Source organism: Aquarana catesbeiana, linkage group LG03 (genome assembly GCF_042186555.1).
Source record: "Aquarana catesbeiana isolate 2022-GZ linkage group LG03, ASM4218655v1, whole genome shotgun sequence".
In the NCBI taxonomy this organism is placed as follows: Eukaryota; Metazoa; Chordata; class Amphibia; order Anura; family Ranidae; genus Aquarana; species Aquarana catesbeiana.
In genome coordinates this window covers 322,300,879-322,312,840 of record NC_133326.1, presented here as the reverse complement: position 1 = coordinate 322,312,840, position 11,962 = coordinate 322,300,879, and positions in this window count along the sequence as shown.

The following is an 11,962-nucleotide window of genomic DNA, read 5'->3' as shown; positions in this document are numbered from 1 at the left end:
TCGCTTCCAAACATACATGGATGTCCACAAGTTTATCCGTAAACTGAATATAAAGAGATATATGATAGGGAATCCCATCACAAGGAATTCCCAATCCAATGATAACTATGTACATTCAGGGTTGGCTAACGCATCCCTCTTTAATCCCCCTGGAACCCTTGCTCCTACACTTAAAGTGTTCAGAGATGTAATGTTAAGGGATCTCGAGGAGTTAGAGGTGAAAAATGCAAGAAATTCTAGAGCCATACAAGATGGGCTGGATTCTTTATGTAAGAATAAGGATCTAGTTATCCGCCCAGCGGATAAGGGGGGTGGGATAGTGGTGCTCGATCGGAAGGATTACCTGGCTGAAATGTCCAGGATCCTTAGCGATACAGAGACCTACACCCCCCTCCCCTCTGACCCAAAAAATGGCTACCTCAGGGAGTTACGTAAGATCATCTCTAAGGGTACTTCTTTGGGTATTCTGGGGGGCAAGGAGAGTTTATATTTAATTCCCAGGGCCCCTAGAACCCCTATTTTTAATTACCTTCCGAAGGTTCATAAGGACCCTATCTGCCCCCCGGGACGCCCCATTGTTAGTGGCATTGACTCTGTCACGTCCCGGGTGGGCAGATATATTGATTTTTTCCTTCAGCCCCTGGTTCAGAAGATGCCATCATACATCAAAGACACTCGCCATGTGTTGAATCTTCTCTCTAGTACTGATATTAGACCTGGGATGTGGTTGGTGAGCGCCGATGTCACCTCTTTATACACCATAATTCCCCACGATATGGGCCTTCAAGCAGTAGAGGGAGCCCTAATGAGAGACTCAGGCCTTCCTACAGACCAGATTTCTTTCATTATGGAGTTGTTGGTCTTTGCGGCCTCCCACAATTACTTTTGGTTTTCAGATCAATTTTACCGCCAGAGTCGTGGCGTGGCCATGGGGGCAAAATATGCCCCCAGCTTGGCCAATTTATTTATGGCCAAGTGGGAGGAGGATGTCATCTATACCCACCGGAATCCCCATCTAGACCTGTGGGCGAGGTATATAGATGACATCCTCCTCCTATGGGATGGAGATGGCTTAGAACTTCAGCAGTTCATGTCCTCCCTTAATACCAACAATCGTGGGATCCATTTGAACTTTGAGATAAGCCAGACTCAGATCCATTTCTTGGATCTCACCATATCTATAGAGGGTGGAATTCTATCCACATCAACCTTTTTTAAGGAGAGTGATAGAAACTCCTACATTCCACTAGAAAGCTGTCACTATAGACCCTGGTTGAAAGGAATTCCCAAAAGTCAATATATGAGAGTTCGTAGGAACTGCTCGGATCCTGAGAAATTTCTATCACAAAGTAATGTTCTCACTGAGAGGTTCCTAGAAAAAGGGTATACCAATGGTGATCTGATTCCTGCGTTAAAAAGTGTACAGGAAATGGATAGGGAGCTTTTGTTGAGGGATAAACCCCGAACATGTACCCCCATGAACAATATAGGAGTCCCTTTTATCACCACATACTCACTCCAACACAAGGAGATTAAGCAACTAGTTTCCAAACACTGGCATATAGTCACTAATGACCGGGTTTTGAAGGAAGTGTTACCACCTATACCTAAAATTGTATTTAAAGGGGCCCCCTCATTTAAGAACAGATTAGCCCCAGGGGTATTAGATCCTCCTCAGAATAGGGCCACTTTCTTCAACCAACTAACCGGTTTCTATAGATGTAATAAGTGTCGGGTCTGCTCCTATAACTCGTGTGTGACCAGGAGGACCCAAACATTTGTCTCGACTAAAACTGGTCGAACCCATCACATTACTCCATTTATCACCTGTTCCACCTTTGGAGTGGTTTACCTATTGCAATTCCCTTGTGGCTTGCAATATGTTGGGCGGACCAAACGCCCCCTCCAGGTGAGGCTCAACGAACACATTACCAACATTCTGACAGGTTTTAAAAATCATTCGGTCTCAAAACATTACCGGTTGGTTCATAACAGAGACCCCTCTAACACCTTATTTTTGGGGATTGACCGTTACAAACCTCATTGGTGGGGTAGCTCTTTGATACGAGAGATCTCCAAATCCGAAATGGCTTGGATCCATAGGATCAAAAGCTACACGCCCTACGGTCTCAACATAGATGTGGATGTCAATTCATTCATTGACAATTCCTGAATACTGCAGTTTTTTTCTGTCAACACTTTAGGTAGAATTTTTAGTGAAATAGACATATCCAGAGTTTGGTATGACTCCCATTTTCATTTATCTTTTATTTATATTTTTTATTCTTTTATTTTATTTTTCTTTTCTAATTTTTCCTAACCACCCATTTGGATGGCGGTTTGGTTGTAATACGTTTTGGTCTGGGCCCTTGATAGGGTTCCGGGTTTGGTCTCCATATTTTCGTGGATATTGACTTCCCAGATGGGCGGTCTTAATACCACTGTCTTTAATATGGGTGGGTTCCTTATTAGTAACAAGTAGTTTAGCTGTTAATTTATAAGGTTTCCTTAGAGGATATATTAGTTTGTGTCCTTCTCATGTAACCATTTTATACTTTTTGTTCGAAATCACCTTCCACACCTAAGGAGGTTAATCGCACTACAAATATGTGACTAGGAATGTGACCCGGAGTTCATGGCGTGTAATTCATAAATTTAGTGTTTACTTTCATTTTAATCCATTTATAAGGTATAGGCCTATTTGCCTTGGTACCAGCAATACATTTTATACGTGTTTTGCCCTATTGTGTGTTTTTGCTGTATATATGTAATTACTTTTGAGGAACAAAATAGGGCCATGTGCTACTAAACTCTTAACTAGTTAATCTTAAGCTGTCTGTTCCCATATGGCCGAATGTTCAGGGTTCTGACTGATATGTTGTCCATTCATCAGGGGCACTGTTTTCTTGGATATTTTTATCTGACCACTAAGATTGGTCCTCTTATATCTGACCACTGAGGCCCGCCCTCTTTATATAGAGGGCGTCATTAACAAAAATTTTCTATTTTAACTTTGTAATGTTAAGTGCCTCAGCCTTTATGTGCCAGATATCTTTTAGAAGTGACGGGAATTAGCTGACGTTTATTCGCCGCTATTCCCGTGACTTGCCAATATTTATGCCCACACCAAAGATGGCGTTCTGTGCTTTACCTATTTGGTCCCAGAGCGAGGCTTGGTGTCTGCATATAATGTGGTGGCTCAGCGCGCTGCCCGTTCCCCATTGAGAACGTCAACCTGTGACAAACCGCGTCTGGGAGGGATGTGCTGACGTCACCACGTCGCCCTGTAGTGGACGGGAGCTGTCTGAGTGCCGGCCGGCATTGCTGTTTTTCGTTGTTTTTAATGTAAGTGTTTGCTTTTTAATAAATTGGAGTCTCTACGTTATTACGCTATTGGCTGTTTCTCCTCTTTGAAAACATCTGCATATTTGAGCCTGTGAAGAGCCTGCCAGGACGAGATCGCGGTGACTCCGCCAAGGTTTCGTTTGGGCCATTTTCAATCAACTTTCCGGTGAGAAGGAACCCCTATGGGTTCAATTTAGTTTGTACTCTGGGTCACACAGAGGCAGCAAGCCTACAGCTGATTATATCTTCACCAGTTTGCCATCTGGTAAGTGGCCTCTTGTGTCTGTGCACCTGGTGTGTTTTTTCTGTTTTTGGCGTTTTTTGTCTGCTCTTCCAACTTTATCTTTTGGTAAACAGATACACTTGGTGTTTTAAATTTCACTTCCAAGGGCACCACTTATTGCATGTTGCATGTCACCATTTTTCACGTCCCTGTACATGCTGTGCATTCAGGGTGCATTTATGATTTCATGATTATTTGTGGGAACACATTTTTCTTCCCTTTTTTTTGATCTAATACATTATTATGTCAGTATCACGCTATGGTCTTTGTAATTTTTTTCTGATTAAACCCTATGTGAACCCGTTTTGCTGCATGAGCGCGACGGATCCTGCCCGTTGGAGCGCTCCTAAAGGCCTGGGCTGGGTTTAAGCCATCTGTCTGATTTGGCTTACGTTCTGGTAAGCAGTTCACCACACAGCTATTTTTCATATATTTTCTCCATCTCATCACATAGAGAAATCTGCTGTTTTGTTCTGGATTATAATTGGACTTTGTCTCATCGATTGTCAATTGGACTTTACTCATTATTGTTTTAGCGCGGTTTCCTGTTTTATTTATTCTATTGGTGTGCCCCACTTATAACCGCAGCTATATAGAATTTGATTTTTACTGTCAATTTTTCACGATATTTCATTATTTGTACCTAGGAGGTATTTATCCTTATTCCTATTTTGTTTTCTTTTTTCATTGGTGTAAATTTTTTCCTCTTCATTGGTATTTATTTTTCCAAGCGCAATTTTATTTAGTTTTATTTCTGTATTCACGGGTTATTATTGCAGCTGGTACAAGTTTCTCTCTGTCATGGATATTTTTGAATTTAGAGCCCAGAAAACAGTTAATACTGAGGGTGTTTTTGAGGCCTATAAAGAGGATGAGAATGATTTAGGGGCTCTTTTCACAAGACTAAAAAATCTCATGATCTCCGAAACCCATACCCAATGGGATATAGCCTACCTGGGGACATATATAAAAAACTCAATGGTCCCGAGAAGTTTGAGGTGGGAGATTTCTCCCCAGAAAGGTGAATCAGAATTGGAGGAGTGGTTCAAATATTTTAATCAAGCGGGTTTATCACTCCTCCAATTTCTGATTGATAGGAAATCTGCTAAGCTGCAAAAAATTGACACAGAGATAAAAACCATCAAGGACAAACTCAGTGCCAATAAAGACAGCGATGAATATAGAGAGAGATCTCAGGGTCTGTTGAAAATCCTTGAAAAAGAGGATAGAGATCAAAAATATAAGAAAAGAAAGAAATATAATCGGAATCTTAATGATTATTGTAACAACATGGTCTTTGAGTGGCAGAAACGATTGGCTGAGGATTCAGCTAACCAGGCCAACACTGAGATGGAGGTAGTCACCCAAGGCTATGGGGACAGTAATAGTAGTGGCAATTGTTCCCTGGGACAACTGCCACCATCAAGAAATATTGGAAATAAAAAAGGCCCCTTGGGTAAAAACCAAAAGAGTACGGGTCCCCAGAGGTATCAATCCCCTCAAAGACCATTAGGAGTTAATAAACCCAATAATATTCCCCCACACCATCAGTACAACCTAGGACCCCCTAGTCCCAATCACACACAGAGGGGAGGAGGTGCTAGGTCTATCCCCCCTCCTCCTTGGAGAGGTGGTCACCTTACAGGTGGAAGAGGACGTGGCCCGCCCAATTCTACCAGAGGCCAGAGTTACGGTGGGAACTACCCGGATTGGTGGAGACCCAACCACAATTATGACGTATATCAAAAACCACCCTATCAGGACCCTTATGCTGGGGGTTGGGAGTATAATCTTCCCACACAGAATAGGTTCTTTCCTATAAGCGACATGAACCCCTATGAGGGATTGCCTGCTCCCCATGCACCATATGAATACCAACCGGATATCCAAGTTCCCAATTTGTCTTTTCCTCCCCAAAATCCAGTTACTCCTGGTTCCACTGCACCGTCGTTCAGAGGAGCAGGAACTTGGGGTTTTTCCAAACCAGGCCAGGGACTCAAAAGGCCGTTAGAAAGAAGCGAGGAACTAGAGGGGGGAGGCGAATGCGAGCAAAAAAAAGCCAGAATGTAAGAGGACAGGGTGTTTTTAACTTGAGCACTGTTGAGCTTACGCAGTCCGAAAAATTGGTGTTGGACAAAGGTCTCAAGTTTGCCCCTCCCAAAAGCTTAAATCGCTTCCAAACATACATGGATGTCCACAAGTTTATCCGTAAACTGAATATAAAGAGATATATGATAGGGAATCCCATCACAAGGAATTCCCAATCCAATGATAACTATGTACATTCAGGGTTGGCTAACGCATCCCTCTTTAATCCCCCTGGAACCCTTGCTCCTACACTTAAAGTGTTCAGAGATGTAATGTTAAGGGATCTCGAGGAGTTAGAGGTAAAACATGCAAGAAATTCTAGAGCCATACAAGATGGGCTGGATTCTTTATGTAAGAATAAGGATCTAGTTATCCGCCCAGCGGATAAGGGGGGTGGGATAATGGTGCTCGATCAGAAGGATTACCTGGCTGAAATGTCCAGGATCCTTAGCGATACAGAGACCTACACCCCCCTCCCCTCTGACCCAAAAAATGGCTACCTCAGGGAGTTACGTAAGATCATCTCTAAGGGTACTTCTTTGGGTATTCTGGGGGGCAAGGAGAGTTTATTTTTAATTCCCAGGGCCCCTAGAACCCCTATTATTTATTACCTTCCGAAGGTTCATAAGGACCCTATCTGCCCCCCGGGACGCCCCATTGTTAGTGGCATTGACTCTGTCACGTCCCGGGTGGGCAGATATATTGATTTTTTCCTTCAGCCCCTGGTTCAGAAGATGCCATCATACATCAAAGACACTCGCCATGTGTTGAATCTTCTCTCTAGTACTGATATTAGACCTGGGATGTGGTTGGTGAGCGCCGATGTCACCTCTTTATACACCATAATTCCCCACGATATGGGCCTTCAAGCAGTAGAGGGAGCCCTAATGAGAGACTCAGGCCTTCCTACAGACCAGATTTCTTTCATTATGGAGTTGTTGGTCTTTGCGGCCTCCCACAATTACTTTTGGTTTTCAGATCAATTTTACCGCCAGAGTCGTGGCGTGGCCATGGGGGCAAAATATGACCCCAGCTTGGCCAATTTATTTATGGCCAAGTGGGAGGAGGATGTCATCTATACCCACCGGAATCCCCATCTAGTCCTGTGGGCGAGGTATATAGATGACATCCTCCTCCTATGGGATGGAGATGGCTTAGAACTTCAGCAGTTCATGTCCTCCCTTAATACCAACAATCGTGGGATCCATTTGAACTTTGAGATAAGCCAGACTCAGATCCATTTCTTGGATCTCACCATATCTATAGAGGGTGGAATTCTATCCACATCAACCTTTTTTAAGGAGAGTGATAGAAACTCCTACATTCCACTAGAAAGCTGTCACTATAGACCCTGGTTGAAAGGAATTCCCAAAAGTCAATATATGAGAGTCCGTAGGAACTGCTCGGATCCTGAGAAATTTCTATCACAAAGTAATGTTCTCACTGAGAGGTTCCTAGAAAAAGGGTATACCAATGGTGATCTGATTCCTGCGTTAAAAAGTGTACAGGAAATGGATAGGGAGCTTTTGTTGAGGGATAAACCCCGAACATGTACCCCCATGAACAATATAGGAGTCCCTTTTATCACCACATACTCACTCCAACACAAGGAGATTAAGCAACTAGTTTCCAAACACTGGCATATAGTCACTAATGACCGGGTTTTGAAGGAAGTGTTACCACCTATACCTAAAATTGTATTTAAAGGGGCCCCCTCATTTAAGAACAGATTAGCCCCAGGGGTATTAGATCCTCCTCAGAATAGGGCCACTTTCTTCGACCAACTAACCGGTTTCTATAGATGTAATAAGTATCGGGTCTGCTCCTATAACTCGTGTGTGACCAGGAGGACCCAAACATTTGTCTCGACTAAAACTGGTCGAACCCATCACATTACTCCATTTATCACCTGTTCCACCTTTGGAGTGGTTTACCTATTGCAATGCCCTTGTGGCTTGCAATATGTTGGGCGGACCAAACGCCCCCTCCAGGTGAGGCTCAACGAACACATTACCAACATTCTGACAGGTTTTAAAAATCATTCGGTCTCAAAACATTACCGGTTGGTTCATAACAGAGACCCCTCTAACACCTTATTTTTGGGGATTGACCGTTACAAACCTCATTGGCGGGGTAGCTCTTTGGTACGAGAGATCTCCAAATCCGAAATGGCTTGGATCCATAGGATCAAAAGCTACACGCCCTACGGTCTCAACATAGATGTGGATGTCAATTCATTCATTGACAATTCCTGAATACTGCAGTTTTTTTTCTGTCAACACTTTAGGTAGAATTTTTAGTGAAATAGACATATCCAGAGTTTGGTATGACTCCCATTTTCATTTATCTTTTATTTATATTTTTTATTCTTTTATTTTATTTTTCTTTTCTAATTTTTCCTAACCACCCTTTTGGATGGCGGTTTGGTTGTAATACGTTTTGGTCTGGGCCCTTGATAGGGTTCCGGGTTTGGTCTCCATATTTTCGTGGATATTGACTTCCCAGATGGGCGGTCTTAATACCACTGTCTTTAATATGGGTGGGTTCCTTATTAGTAACAAGTAGTTTAGCTGTTAATTTATAAGGTTTCCTTAGAGGATATATTAGTTTGTGTCCTTCTCATGTAACCATTTTATACTTTTTGTTCGAAATCACCTTCCACACCTAAGGAGGTTAATCGCACTACAAATATGTGACTAGGAATGTGACCCGGAGTTCATGGCGTGTAATTCATAAATTTAGTGTTTACTTTCATTTTAATCCATTTATAAGGTATAGGCCTATTTGCCTTGGTACCAGCAATACATTTTATACGTGTTTTGCCCTATTGTGTGTTTTTGCTGTATATATGTAATTACTTTTGAGGAACAAAATAGGGCCATGTGCTACTAAACTCTTAACTAGTTAATCTTAAGCTGTCTGTTCCCATATGGCCGAATGTTCAGGGTTCTGACTGATATGTTGTCCATTCATCAGGGGCACTGTTTTCTTGGATATTTTTATCTGACTACTAAGATTGGTCCTCTTATATCTGACCACTGAGGCCCGCCCTCTTTATATAGAGGGCGTCATTAACAAAAATTTTCTATTTTAACTTTGTAATGTTAAGTGCCTCAGCCTTTATGTGCCAGATATCTTTTAGAAGTGACGGGAATTAGCTGACGTTTATTCGCTGCTATTCCCGTGACTTGCCAATATTTATGCCCACACCAAAGATGGCGTTCTGTGCTTTACCTATTTGGTCCCAGAGCGAGGCTTGGTGTCTGCATATAATGTGGTGGCTCAGCGCGCTGCCCGTTCCCCATTGAGAACGTCAACCTGTGACGAAACGCGTCTGGGAGGGATGTGCTGACGTCACCACGTCGCCCTGTAGTGGACGGGAGCTGTCTGAGTGCCGGCCGGCATTGCTGTTTTTCGTTGTTTTTAATGTAAGTGTTTGCTTTTTAATAAATTGGAGTCTCTACGTTATTACGCTATTGGCTGTTTCTCCTCTTTGAAAACATCTGCATATTTGAGCCTGTGAAGAGCCTTCCAGGACGAGATCGCGGTGACTCCGCCAAGGTTTCGTTTGGGCCATTTTCAATCAACTTTCCGGTGAGCAGGAACCCCTATGGGTTCAATTTAGTTTGTACTCTGGGTCACACAGAAGCAGTAAGCCTACAGCTGATTATATCTTCACCAGTTTGCCATCTGGTAAGCGGCCTCTTGTGTCTGTGCACCTGGTGTGTTTTTTCTGTTTTTGGCGTTTTTTTGTCTGCTCTTCCAACTTTATCTTTTGGTAAACAGATACACTTGGTGTTTTAAATTTCACTTCCAAGGGCACCACTTATTGCATGTTGCATGTCACCATTTTTCACGTCCCTGTACATGCTGTGCATTCAGGGTGCATTTATGATTTCATGATTATTTGTGGGAACACATTTTTCTTCCCTTTTTTTTGATCTAATACATTATTATGTCAGTATCACGCTATGGTCTTTGTATTTTTTTCTGATTAAACCCTATGTGAACCCGTTTTGCTGCATGAGCGCGACGGATCCTGCCCGTTGGAGTGCTCCTAAAGGCCTGGGCTGGGTTTAAGCCATCTGTCTGATTTGGCTTACGTTCTGGTAAGCAGTTCACCACACAGCTATTTTTCATATATTTTCTCCATCTCATCACATAGAGAAATCTGCTGTTTTGTTCTGGATTATAATTGGACTTTGTCTCATCGATTGTCAATTGGACTTTACTCATTATTGTTTTAGCGCGGTTTCCTGTTTTATTTATTCTATTGGTGTGCCCCACTTATAACCGCAACTATATAGAATTTGATTTTTACTGTCAATTTTTCACGATATTTCATTATTTGTACCTAGGAGGTATTTATCCTTATTCCTATTTTGTTTTCTTTTTTCATTGGTGTAAATTTTTTCCTCTTCATTGGTATTTATTTTTCCAAGCACAATTTTATTTAGTTTTATTAATACAGCAGCTGCCTCTTCTCAACATCCAGTTTATTGTTACCACCTCTGGGACTCTTATTCACTGTTTATTTTGCATTTTGTGGTTTCATCTGTTATAATATTGTGTTTTGAATTTACATAAGATCCATCATGGGTTTTATATTTGCATGCTTTATTGCATGGCTACTTTATTAGTCACTTTCATATGTTGACACTTTGTAGTCTATTGCACTCCACACTGTTTTGCACTTCTGCGATTAATATATTTTTACCATTATACACCATATTCGCTTTCTTGCGACTTTAAGTCGCATGACGCCTTTTTTATTTTTACAGTTGTGAAACACATAATATTTATGGATATTAGTTTCTATACATGAGAGACTAGCCCCTTTTTTAATCCCCTCTTCATTTCTAGCGCTACACTTTTACCCACATAATTTGTAATAAAAACATCTTTGCCATTCTGAAGCTTCCCTCCCACCACTTTGCATATTATTTTATATATACTGTGATTCTGTACTTGCCAAATATGCTGCAGAAATCTCCCTCCACTGAGTCTGGCTGCAGTCATTTTAACTGTGGGCAGCTGAAGCTGCCACTTGTTCACTTCCTGAAATTACACAGAGGCACACCTCCAGCTCTGCAGCTCTCATTGGCCCTCTTATGACTCACCCCCCCCTTCCTGGCAAACTCTCACCAGAGTGAGAGCTGTGCATGATGTCATAAGCCTAGACTTTTTACCAGACAAGAAACAGGAAGTGGGCTGTATTAGGTAAATACCGTATACTGGCAGAAAAAAAATGTTTTACTATCAAAAGTTAAAACAACAAGGGCAAAAGATTTAATAGATGGAAATATGAAAAACGACTGAAGTTCTGCTTTAATACAGATGTACATTTGCAGCCAAAAAGGAATTCCTTGTAATAATAATAATAAACTAAATCAGATTTAAAAAAAAACAAATATATTGGTGTGGATGTGAAAACAATACATTCATGCAGTTCTCAGAGCTGTAGTTATGCATATGTCATTTTATATATCCCCCAACATTTGTTCACACAACAAACATACAGAATGAGAACTATATTTCTACAGCTATGTTATACACACATACCACCCAACATTTTGAGATGGGAATGAGGGACACCTACTAGTAAATGTATGTAGGCATAGGACACACCCCTTAAAGGAGAATTAACCAAAAAAAAGGTTAATTAAATCCACAAGTGCTTTTTTTTTTTTTTTTTTTACCACTACTCTTCCTTTATATTGGCTTTTAAAATTTACAAATGCAGCAATTTAGAAATTAGATGAAAGCTTTAGCAGCTGGAAAAACTTTTTGAAAGATAAAAAGTTCATTGTATATACAACTATATAGATCAGACCAAAATGAGGGACAAATGAGGAGGAAAGAGGGATAGAACAGGGACAGTCCCTCGAAATCAGGGACAGTTGGGCACTATGTACACATAAGAGGTGATTTTTTGAAATAAAGAAGCTCCATCCTGTACATCCTGGTCACCACATGCAGGAACAGAACTGATAAGAAGACATCTCTTCTATGTATGTCACTACTCATAAAACATAGCACACCCTTTCTGGAATGTACTGTACTGGTCACTCTTAACGTAAAGCAGCTTTCCTTTTAATTGGCTAGAAGTGATTACTTGCTGCTTACTCATTGGTTAAATGATTTCAGCAGCTGACCACTGATTTGTTTGCACAGCGTCTGATTTGCAAGAGAACGAAGGCGCCTTTAACAAAAATGGATCCTAGTCGGTAGAGTAAGTTCTACGGC